Genomic DNA, 12,291 nt, shown 5'->3' on the forward strand with positions numbered 1-12,291 from the left:
AGCTCTGCCTCTGGAAGCCACCCCCAGCAGCAGCAGGATGCTCCGAGGCAGGAGTGGATGGATGGTGTTTGAAGCTTCTGCTCGTGGGCAGGCACGTGCTGCTGAAGGACAGGGTCTGCTCTCTTCTTCCAGTGCTGTTACGCTTGTTAGGTATGCACACAGGAGCTGTGGTCTGGTGGATGCCCGGAGGCTCAGCTTTCTCTTCTGAGCCTTTATTTTTGCAGGAATCTGAAAGAGCAGAAATGCGGCTGTTGAATAAGCCAGACCCCATCCAGGGGAGCAGATCTGGCTGCTTTCCCTTTCACCTACCTCCAAAGTGTGCAGAGGAGGAACTCATATGAGTATTTTGGGGATTTGTTATGTTTGTGGGCAAAAGAAAAGGCAGCCAGAGTTTTCTAATATTGTCTCTGTTGTTTTTTTCCACTCGGAGTTCTTAAGCAGTTAGTTTTTCCTTATGATGTATGTTTTTTCAGTTGCTCCCTGGTTGTCAAAATGTGGGACCCTCTGTCACGTAAAGGTGGCTGGCCTGTGTTACTGCAGTGAAAATCCTAAACCTCCCGATGATAATTTCTATTGGTTCTCCTCTCTCAGAAATAAAAAGAAACCATATTCTTTCTACTTCAGTCGTGTTAGATAAGATATGTCTTTGAGATTAAAAAGCCCTGATGCTGGTGGGAGGAAGGAGGGCATTTCTTTTGTCTGAAACATTGCAGTAGAGGATACTAATTAAAAACAAACAAATTGGGTTTGGGGAGAGCCTTCCTTTGCCCTCGCGCAGTGAAAACGGTTTGGAAGAGCTGCAAGAACGACACCCGCAGGCGTTTGAACAGAGATAAATCAGCTCCTGGCTGCCCAAGATCTTGCTTCTCCAGACTGCAGAAATCTGCCAGGAAATCTTTTGAAATGGCAAGAGCCAGTCTGCATGTTCTGGAGCAGATTGTGTACCGGGGACCACAGCACAGCCCTGAGCAAAAACGTCAGCAGAGCGGAGCGACTGTCATCCCCAGCACCAACAGGCAGACTCCATCGGCCTGCCAGGGCGGCCGCGGATGACGCAACGCTAATGGGCAGATCGTGGTGATCGTCAGCTGAGGATGTAGGGTTTGTTTATTGTTCTCCCCCAGTGACAGAAGCTGACTGTGAGGCGGATTTTCCTACAGCACTCTGCGTCTTCGGCGTTTTGGCAAGAGTGAGAGTATTTCCTAAAAAAAAAATGGAATAAGAGGCCTCAGGCTTAGTAACAGCGTTTATGAGAATAATAAATGCTCAGCCTTGTCAAGCTACGTTTAGTTGTGCATTTATTTTGGGGATTTTTACGAGCATAATGGAAAATAATGCTCTTGATGCTTCACTGGGGTTGCAAAGGGATTTGGAGGACCTGATTTCCCTAAGACTTGGAAAATCCTGTTCTTCCTGTTGTAGTTTTTGTTTTCCTTTACATTTATGTACTAGTCTCTGAGTCTTTTCCACGAGAGATGCTCTGGTGTTAGCAGAGAAATAGTTGAAAGGCCAGTGCGCTGAGTGAACATGAGCTGGAGCTTCCAAGGCGTGCTGGGAGGCGTGTGGGGATGGCATGGAGTGAGATTTGTTTGGCATTAGGGCAGAAATCTGTGGCTGAGCCATGGAGAGAGAGCTGCGCAGCTTGTCCCACCCTGCAGTGCTCTGTGAAGTCTCTTCTTCAGCCCAAGTCCAGGGATCAGGCTGATGTCCTTGTGACTGCCTTTTTTCCTGTGCTTCTTCTGCAGTTTCTTGTTGTTTGGGCAGCCGTGGCCTTAAAAATACCTCTGGAGGTGAGCAGCTTCCCAGAAGGTCGTTAGAAACTTAATACTACTATTCAATAAGCTTTGTGAGTTACCTGGAACACAAATAACAGTGCTGACTACTGCTTTTCAATTATTAATTTTTGTACAGTGTGTTTTTGGCTACTTAAGGTGGGTTGTCTATGCAAAGTGGCTCCATAAAATGCAAATTGTTAGCTTCTATGTGGGTCAGAAAGCGTTATGTGCTTCGTGCAACTCTTGTAGTTAAGTGGCCTTCTTTGTTAGCCAAATAATTTAAGCACCGGTTGACTCTTAGCAGTGTCAAAAACACAGTAATTCTTACCCAGTGTAAATAAAGCGTCTGGGCTTTGAACGATGACTGCAGGTTTTGGCTAGGAAACTATTTTTGGGCTTCAGGCACAGCCCGAGGCAGGGGGACGGATGCCGTGCTCCTGGAATGGCGTCAGGCCGGAGGATGACTCAGTCAGCCAGCACTTCCTCATCACGAAGGTAGGGATTCACCACAGGTCTGTGTCAGCAGTGAGCAGCCGCCCTCTCGCTGCTGATTCAGCCACCCAATCATACGTAGGGCTGCACACCTAGCCTGGCCTGCTGCGGCCCTCCCAGCTCCCTGCCCGCCCTGTGCTGCCCGGGGTGTGGGTGCAATGGTGAGCCATCCTTCCTCGCCTTTCTGCTGGCTGCCAGTGCGGATCTTGTCCTCGCAGATGGATGTGCCGTGTCTGGGGGTTGGATGCAGTTCCTGTTGAGTCAAGCCTGCGCGTTGCCCGTGGGGTTTGGTGCAGGGTTCTGAGGTTGGAGCAATAGCAAAGGTGGCCGAATCAGCATGCTGTGCTGTTGCCAGTGGGGAAAATGGGTCCCAACCCATGTGGCCCTGCCCTGTTCTCCTTTTGTAGGCAGAACAGGTTGGGCAGCAGCAAGGAGGTAGAAGAAGGTGGGGTTTGCCAAGGATGCTCATTAACCCTGCAGGCAGAGGACTCCAGTTTTTTGGGGTTTCATGGTAGAGGAGGAGGTCTTTCTTTCCTCCTGGTGTTATCGAGTGATTAATAAGAGGAAGGCAAATAGTTGTATGGCTGGCTTTCTCTTCCTGCTTGCCCTCCAAAGATACCCTTAGGTGCAATACTTCCTATTCTAACACCTGGTTTGGACATAAAGCACTTCGTTCTGGCTATGTAAGTGATCACTGTCGCAGCGAAGACTACGATGGAGAGCAGCATCCTCATGACAATATCTTGTGTTCTTTCTTGTACCCTTCTTTTCCAACAGCTCTCACAACCCTAGAAAGTCACAGAAAGAGCCACTTGCTTTTTCTTGCCATCACAACCCTTTCCTTTTTCCGAGGAGGGCAATACCAAGTTAACTGCTATGTTTCCATGTGAAACCAAATACGCGAGAGCCAAAGTGAGGCTTTCTTCATTTAGCAGATGCTTTGAGAAGGCCCATAGGAGTGGTGTTACCAGCTTCCCAGGACGTGGCCTTTTCCAAGCAGACAGCATGTTTTTGTGGTGCTTGTGAGAGGTAGGGATGTAGCACTGGAGGTTGTGGGTGGATTCACCACGTCAAGGAGCCCATCCAAGGCTGAATCTATGTGGATTTTCTCAGCCTGTGAGGTGATTCTCCTTTTGATCTCAGCTGTGACTCTGAACATCCTGAGGAGCAAAAGCCACAAATGAGAAAGGAGGTGGCCCTGCAGACTCTTTGCCTCTGCTCTGAGGGCTCCTACCTGGTGAATCACATGCCCCGTTTGCTGCAGGGCTTTCTGAACAAGCACAGTGGTGTCCTCTATGCTTTTCCAGACATTCAGTGTCCTTTTCTTCTCTTTCCCAGCTATAGTCTATTTGTTCTTTCTCCTTTCGCTCTTACAATGCCAGTGATAGCTCATGAACTTGCTTGGGACATGTTCTATACAAAAATGGATCTTATTGCTTTGAAAATGCTGAGGGTGGCTGTGGAAAAGTGACCCGTGTGCTTCACAGTCTGCTTCTTTGATGCCAGCTCATCAAACTCCAGCTCTTATGCTGCGTGCTGAGCAGGCTTCCTAGGAGTGCAAAGTGAGCTGAGGTATGTGTGGGAGTGCTGATCTGGCCTCAGATTCATGGGGAAAAACGGTGTTGGAGGAGACTCAGGTACCTTGCTGTAGCCTCAGACTGCCCAGCTGGTTTTGTAACTCCATTTGAATGTTAAAGGAGAGACAGAAGTCAGGAGCTGTGTTTGTATGGCAGCGTGTGCCTTTCGATGTGTGGGCTTGTGGGCCGGATAGCCTTTCAGTACCTAAAGGGAACCTACAAACAGGAGGGGAATCAACTTGTTGAAAGGGTTGATAACTGCAGGACAAGGGGAAATGGTTTTAAGTGGAGGGAGGGAAGATTTAGGTTGGAATCTCAGTAGCTTAGTTTTGTTCTCCCAACAGATGTGCTTCCCAAGGACTACTTTTGAGTTGGTAGTTCTGAAGAAGAGCATTTCCTGTTCCTGCCTGCAGCCAGTGTTACTGCTCTCCATGCAGTCCTGGGTGCGTTTCCCAGTGCCTGCTGCAGCCGCTCCCTCCATGCTGCTGCTGATTGATGGAGGCTTTCTGCTGCTAATAACTATAAACAAGCAAATCTGACTCATTGGTCATGGAAGGCTGAAGCACAATCAAATACTGTGGGTATGTTAATTTGTTTACATATAGCAAAATTATGTAAATATCAATGCAGATTAGGTTTAGGCCCTTTGTGTGCTTTGCGTTCAGTGCCTTGGAGCCAAAATTTGGTATTGCTGAAGTCACAGAGCTTAGTAACTGTGGGATTTAGCTTCTAAATGTTTAGAGATACAGTGGGTTTTAATACTGTTAAGTGCTTTAGAAGAAGGATTTCTGATGGCTTTTGGTGGCTATTACCATGAAAGCCATAATCGTGGACACGCAAAAGGACACAGCAAGGTGAAAGCACGCCCTTCCAACCCTCTGACTGCTGTGTAAAGGTGCATGGCTCCCATGCCCACCCTGCTCCTGGGTGCTCTGCTGCTCTGTCTGCAGCCTCACACAGGCCAGCACCCAGGGCTTCTCTGTTAGCATGAACAGAGACACTGGAGAAGTTCCAGCTAGTGGTTGGCAGTGCAATGCCCAGCACTGGAGGTGGGAGCATCACTAAGAGTTCTCCCTTAGTTCTGCTGTGTACAAAGATTGCTTTCCTATCACTTTGAGGATAGGGACAGATCCTGGGCAAGTTTCTGTGTCATCATCATCAGGGGCCAGTATCAAAGAGAAGAGAAATGGTACGGAGAGTGAGCACACTGCAGTTGTTCATGGATGCATAGAAGAAGATGACAAGACAGAGGGCTGCAGGTGAGATGTGAAGGGCAGAACAGCTGGTGGCAGGAGGCTGGAGATGTGAGCAGGAGGCAGCAAGATACTAACAAAACTCACAGGAGGCACTGACTGTTGGGAAGGATTGTGTAAGGGAACCCACGTGGTTTGCATTACTCTCTCAAGGTGTGTGGCCAAGCAGGCAGAAATGATAAAATACTTCCTTCTGTTCTTTATGTGGTGTGCAGTGTGAGTAAAAGTCTTTTGAGTGAGAGGCTCTGGACCAGAGGAGTTTAGGGTAAGTTGAGGTGGCAGAAAGCTGACTCTTGGAGTGCTTTTCCTTCTGCAGGTGGAAGTGCAAGCACCCAGCCTGCCGAACAGCAAGGGCAGAGGCTGCAGCCAGAGGTGATGGTTGCACGCCCCAAAGCTTGCTGTAGGGCTGGTCTACTCTTGGTGCTGGTGGTTGCGTGAGACATTGAAACGTGGGTCTGGTTCTTTGAGCACTGCTCTTTTTAAAGGCAGAGATGTAATTGGGCTTTGTTCAACTGAGAGATTTTGTTGGTTGAGTCATGCAGAGCAGCATCATAAGCTATGGGCTGGAAGAGGAAAGAAAGAATTTGGTGTACATTTCAGGCTTCTTTGCAGTCCTGGAGATCAGTCAGAAAGGTGAGGACTGGAGTGTGTTTGTTTAATGCACCTTACTGACTCTTCCTGTCTTTTTTTTTCAGATGGAAACACTAATGCCCCACTTAGCCAGACAGGAGCTGTATTTCCTCTGATCTCTGCTGGTGCCCAACGCTTGTTCCCTAAGCTCTCTCTCCCAGTAATGACCTAAAAGCTGGTGTTATGTCCAAATAATCATCACCTGCGGTAAATTTCTGATGCTCAGGAATACTGCTTGGCACTCCAGCATTTGAAACTGCAAGGCAGACAAGTAGGTGTGCAAAGGCAAAGCAATGACAGCAAGATTAAAGGAATTATATTTGATTGTGGTATAGTTGTAGCTGGTCCAGAAGCATGTCTTTATGGGGAAACTAAGGATGAAGCTTTGTGGATGAGCCTTTGCTTGTTGAGCATGGGCTGGGGGTTGGGTACAGGAGGCCACAGGCTCATGGTGGCACTGCCAGGTGTTGGGAAGCAGGGAGCAGTACCTGGCCCTGCAAGCAAAGGCGGCATGAATGAGCTTTCTCCCGTGATTTTGGAAGTTCTGCTGGTTAATAGTCCCACTGATGTGCCTGCTTTGTAGGGCTGAGCTTGCTTGCTTGCATTTCTGTTTCCTGTCTACCACCCAGACTCCCTGTGTTATGCAGCAGATCTGCAAACCCTAAGCAGCATGAGTTTCCATGGAGCTTCCTGTTGCCACTTGTGCAGGCACACAGTGTGTTTGACAGGCTGCGTGCTGGCAGGATGCCACAGGGCAGGAGCTACCTTGTAGGCCAGCTGATGTAGTGCTGGTGAAGTGCTGTGCCTGCTGCAGAAGAGCCTTACAGCTGAGGTCGGGGAGTGCTTTCATGCTGGCTTTGGGTGGGCAGTTGGTATTTGTGGTAGATGCAGGTATATGCTAGGCAACATGAAGTTATAGATTGGATCTCTTTATTGATTTAACATCTTAAGGAGTTTACCCTTCAGAAAAAAAGTCTGTTGAAGAAGTTCCTTGGTTAACTTTAATCCCTTCTTTATTTTGGAGCTTGCTTGCCAGCAGCATTTCCTCAGCAGAGGAAATTCCCCAGCTCTGCTGTGGGAAGGCAGTGCTCTGCTGGGAGGGCATGGTGGCAGGCCTGAGCTATGTACACCTTCTCTCAGGTACTTGCTTTCAGCTGCTGTTGGGTACTGACCTTGCGTGGGACAGACCTTGAGACAGACAGGTTGTGGCTGTGTTTGGTACTCATTCTGTATGGTCTGTTATCTCCAAAGCCAGGTGAAGTGGGACCTGCAGGGCTAAGATGAGCTTCTCTGTTTGCTTCCATACATCCCCAGCTGAGCTGATGAGCTAACAGCAGTTCTGGAAAGCAGAGTAATGTAATGAAAGATTGCTGTGCAAAAAAAAAAGAAAAATCTTATTTCTGTAGCACAGATGAGAACAGAAGACTAGAAGGGTCAAGCCTCCTTTTGCCTGTGCTGTTCTGCTGGTTATTTGCTTTTATATTATGTCACGTATGGGGAATATGTCTGTCTTTTGCTTCTTTTAAAGTATTTGCCAGTCTTCCTCTCACATGAGTGCTAAGAGAAGTGCTTGTATGTTTACTGTCTGCAGAGAAATGATGGATTCTCATCCCATAAGGAGCTGACTGTCTGATGTAAATAGTGAATTTTGGGCACTGTGTGAGTGCACTTATTCCTTGTGTGCTGTTCAGTGACTGTGGCATGTGAATGCATGCTAGTGCAGAAACTTGTTTTCATGTGTATACACTTAATGATTTATTTTGGTAACAAACTTATTTTTAGACTCTCAAGCTAGGAGAAAAATGAACTTGTGGAGGGGGTCACTTAAGATTGCACTTATTTGCCCCCTGAGGTTTGTAAATAGCACTCTTCCCCATGTTTTCTGCTCCCCCTCCTTGTGCACTGTAAATCAGAATACTATTTTTTTTTTCCAAATTTACCTTTTAGAGTAATTTTGCACTGTATTCATCAGGACTCCATCTCTCCCAGCATGCCATGGCAGCAGTGATCAGCCAGCAGTGCTTTAAGAGCGTCAAGGGTCAGTAGCATCCAGCCAGCTGGAATGTCTTTCTCCCTAAAGGTGAGGGGGAGCTCTGCAGGCTGTGAGTGCGTATCACCCCTCAGTGTCCAAGTTCACCCCAGCTGTTCTTTTACAGGCAAATGCTTTATAAGCTAAGGAGGAATGTCTTTTTGATAATTGAATGCAGATACAATGAAAAATTCAGAACAGAAAATAAGTGCAGACATCTAAGGAGAACCTTTCTGGTAGGTATTTTCTTACACAAACTGTGTTCTAAGCCAGTTGATAGCACTGGTTTTGCATATGGATGTGTCTGCACGCACATTTTTTCATCTCGGAAACTATCACATGTCATTTGGAAGTGACACAAAATGGTATTTGCCTGGCTATCAGAGTCAATGGTGGTGGGCCATCTGTCGTGCACTGCTTAGATGCAGGCTGGTGGCTGCAGGCTCCCATCTGCAGCTCCCACCCAGCTCTGCTGCTCAGCCGGTACCACGAGACTGAGCAAAATCCTGTGGGTAAGATGACTTGCACAAAGCATCGATTGCTGTGAGACCTGCTCAGCTCTCAGGCCACTTAGTCATGGTATCCGCTGACGCAAAAGAAATTGTATATTCTGTGCAGATGTGAGAGCAGCGACAGCAGAAATATGTGCACTTGTGAAAAGTATGCTAAAGAAAGGCATGTGTCCCTGCACAAGTGTGTGTGCTATCTAACGGTGTGTTTGCAATTCTGATGGTGGTTATTGTAGCTTTTAAATAGCTGGCAGGGAGGGCGAAGGCACAGAAAGGCAGTTGCCCATATAGATAGCCAGTGTTCCCTGATGTCTGGAAATTGGTCGTGCAGGCAGGTGGAGATGATGCTTGTGATTCCAGGTTTGATGCCTTTTGCATCTTCTGAGATAACTGGTGATTTGTATGCAGGTTGGATCGGATGACAGCGACTGTGGTTTCTGCTTTCGGAAGTGCACGTGAGCAAGTAAAGATTTTTTTTTTGGAGGAACAGGTTGGTAAAGTGCAGATAAACCATGGCAGCAGTACAGTTTTGTTTCTCCTGGCTCCTTTTCTTGCCTTGTGCGCCAAATACTTGCTTGCCCTTAATTTTCACTCTTCCTCTCTTTTAAAATGTGTTAATTGGCCTTTAGTGAAAAGATGTTGATGCAGAGTGCTTCAGAAATGAAAGCCAATCTAAACATTCAGGGGTTGTGGATGGCTATGCAGCACTTTGGGTGATCTTCAGAAGCCTGAAGGAGCTGCAGCAGCAGATCTGCCTGAGCAGCTCGCGTGGGCTGGTGTTAGGTTGTGTTTTCAGTGTCAGCAATTGCCCAACTCTTGGTGGCTATCTGTTTTCCTTTCTCCTGCTGCCTGCGTTGGGATGGAGCAAACTGGAGGCAGAATGAACAGATAAGTGGAGGCCGAAATGAATATTTAAACACTTCTAGGTTTATTTCACTGACAAATAAACTCACCGCTTGCCAGAGCCTTGCCAAATGCTCCAAAAAAGGAGCTGAAGAATGTGAAACACAAACCCCACAGCATTTGATGAGAGTTTATTTGGTTGTTTCACTTGTGACTCATCTCCAGAATGATCCATCCGTTCCCCTCTTTGCATGTATATGTGGGAATAGAAATCTGGCAAAGGTCTCAGAGCAACCTACAAAATCCACCGTCCTCTTTGATTATTACTTAAAGCAGTGGAGCATCCTAAGCCTGCAGGGAATTTCAAGAGTTATGCTGGCAAAAGATGTTTACGCACGAATCGTGTTGGCTTTTGTTCCACATCCTCTATTTATAGGGTTAGAACACAAGAAGAAATAGTAAGTATGGTTTTCTTTTTCTGCTGTTGTTCAGCCGCTAGCAATTCTGCCTATGGACAAGACTGTTGTTTTTGAAACTGTGGTTGTTATGGACATTGCTTTTTCCTTTCTGTGCATTGCAACTTTGGCTGTCTGGCCTGAAAATTAAAGATCAGCAGTGCAGTGTGCTCCTGCTTCCTGACACGGCTGCTCAGAAAGTCTGGATTTCTCTCCTGCCTCTCCTCCTTGTCCTCTGAAGGCAGCAGCCAGCACAAAAGCAGGAAATGGGGTCGATAAAGTGTGGGGAGTGGAAGTGCTGAGCTAGGGACACCAGAAGGAAATGGCAGTGGTGTTTATTGTACGAAATGAACTGGGGATGACAGGCCACAAACACTTTCTTAGGGAAAGGAGGTTCTCTCTTTAAATGTTTGTGACTCTTTTCTGCCATTTTTTAATGTCGTAGGGTTGTATGGTGCCATAGGTATGAATGGATGCTGGTGTGTTAGTGAATGCTTAGGCAGTATACGCAGACAGCATTATCTGGAGGATTTGTCAGCACGTGATCTGCATGCCAAAGAAAGCAATGGCTGGGATGGCTGGCTTCTTGGAAACTCCTGCATGCTGTATTTCTGCATGTGAAAGCCGCTGCTGACAACCAGTAGTGCATTGTATGGCAAAAGAGCTGTGGGTTCAGAAGAAGGGAAGGTGTTTCAGCAGAAGGCTGAACCAAAACCTCTCCATTTATACCCATTCAGCCTTTCCATGTCAGTTTGGTCCCTTGCAGATTTCCTGAAAGTCTGCAGGGTGTGGATACAGGCAGGGTTTATTTTAGAAGCAGCACGGAACAAATGGGGGTGAAGTGTTGTATTTGACTGCTGTTTGACGTGTTTCAAAGAATATAATATGTCTTAAGTAAGAATAATTTTCTAACAAAAAGCAGTGAGCCATCAGGAAATAATTAAATGTATGGGAAGCTATGGAATTATTTATTAGGAATAGTGTCTGCTCTGGGTTTGCAAAAAAGAAGCTCTGCTTTTAGCAAGAGAAAGTTACATTTCGTAGAATCATCATAGATGATTTACATGAAGATCAGCATGATATCATGACAGCCAACTGATTAACTGGGAGCTTTCTGTAATAAAATAGCTGCCAGTGAAAGTGCAGGAGAACGTTAGGGTTGCTTCGTGGAAGGTTTACATTTGCTTGGGTATAAACAAGTGTATCTTACTTTTTGCAAACAGCAGAGGTAGCAGTTTGTGCCACGTTCTTGTTATTGGCCATGGAGAATATTGAGGTTGGGGGCAAAATCAGTGCTTTCCTTCCCAGCCCGAGGGGACAGGGCACTTCTGCTTGGGAGCTGTGGGCAGGATGGGAGCTCCAGAGCCCAATGAAAGCTGTGCAATGGAAAACAATCAGGTCACTGCTACCCTTTTTTTTTTTTTTTCCTTCTGTGGTCCTTTTTTACTTCAAAGAAAATGTTCACTGTCTGTTGGCAGGTCTTTTTCTTGCAGATGCTTGGTGTTTGCTTTGCTTTGTGGGACTTGAGTTCTTTTTTCCCTATGTTATCTACAAGGGATTTATGAAAATGTAGTGAGATCCTGCCTGATGTTTTTGGGAAGTCGACTGTGGGAGGCAAGTAGAGATGGAGTGAAACAGCCACCGGTGAGCAGACTTTGTCTGCAGAACAAGCTGTTTCTGAGAAAAGTTGAGTAATGCTTGATTTGATTTTTGTTTTTCTTTTCTTTGCTTCTTTGGCTTCCAAATCAGAGTTGAAAAATACCTGCCAACTATAATTATCTTACTGGAAGCTTAATTCAAAGCTTGATTTTACTGGGAGCCTGAAGGAAGGGAGGAGACTGGAGCTGGAAAATGGCATCACACATTGAATGATGGCCGCGTCAGATCTGCTTAAGGAAACTTAATAAAATAAACACACAGTGCTGCTTTTGGTCATTCTGGTCATTCCTCCAAAGTTCTTCGTCCTGTATTCATTGAGCTCCGTGGATGCTTTGTGTCCCTTCAGTGAAAAGATGTAGAGCCCTAAATCTTTCATCAGCAGTTCACGTGGCATGCGAGCCTCTCGGGTTTGCTCTCCATTGCAAAAGCACGCAAGGAGTTGTAATGCAATACTGATCTCTGCAAAATATTCCTGAAAGTAAACAGCTTGTAATAGATCGTTTCAGATTTGCTTTGTGTGAAGTGATTACAGAGCAGAAGGAAGGGCTGATGCAGGAGCAGTTAACCGTGAATTCTAATAGTTCAGGCAAAAAATGTTTTGAAGCAACACAATGGGAGACTGTGCTCATGATTTCAGGAAGAAGAACCAGCTGTCCCAGCACAGCTTCAGTTTGGGATGTTGCTTTGAGTATGAAGAAGGGTGAATAGGTTACATGGGGATTCTGTCCTCCCTCATCTGCTTTTCATTTAGAATATAAACTGAGTGCTACCGGCTTGCTGTGCAGCCCCCAGCCAAGTGGATCAGCATTTGCACAGCCATCTTTCAAGCAGGGAAAAGAAGGCTGCAGAGTGACCTCATTGCAGCCTTTCAGTACCTAAAGGGAGCCTATAAACAGGGGGGAGCCAACTCTCTGAAAGGGTAGATAGCAGCAGGACAAGGGAGGGAAGATTCAGGTTGGATGTCAGGGGGAAGTTCTTTACTGTGACAGTGGTGAGGTGCTGGAACAGCTGCTCAGAGAGGCTGTGGATGCCCTGTCCATCCCTGGAGGTGTTCAAGGCCAAGTTGGAT

At 46.6% G+C, this 12,291-nt stretch overlaps 2 protein-coding genes across 3 annotated transcripts in view; both read left to right on the plus strand.

Annotated features, from left to right (window-relative positions):
• LOC128072182 (uncharacterized) overlaps nt 1-12,291 on the plus strand; it is a 406,177-nt gene that overhangs the window by 46,033 nt on the left and 347,853 nt on the right. The window lies entirely within an intron of this gene.
• CUNH1orf21 (chromosome unknown C1orf21 homolog) overlaps nt 1-12,291 on the plus strand; it is an 88,013-nt gene that overhangs the window by 4,996 nt on the left and 70,726 nt on the right. Inside the window, exon 2 of one of the 2 annotated variants that reach the window (XM_052665715.1) lies at nt 5,793-5,998. The exons of the other annotated variant lie outside the window; for it this stretch is intronic. The gene's annotated coding sequence lies outside the window, so the exon portion shown is untranslated. The remainder of the gene's footprint in view (nt 1-5,792; nt 5,999-12,291) is intronic. 2 annotated transcript variants of the gene reach the window in all.

Source organism: Tympanuchus pallidicinctus, unplaced genomic scaffold, assembly GCF_026119805.1.
Source record: "Tympanuchus pallidicinctus isolate F22 unplaced genomic scaffold, pur_lepc_1.0 scaffold7, whole genome shotgun sequence".
Lineage (NCBI taxonomy): Eukaryota > Metazoa > Chordata > Aves > Galliformes > Phasianidae > Tympanuchus > Tympanuchus pallidicinctus.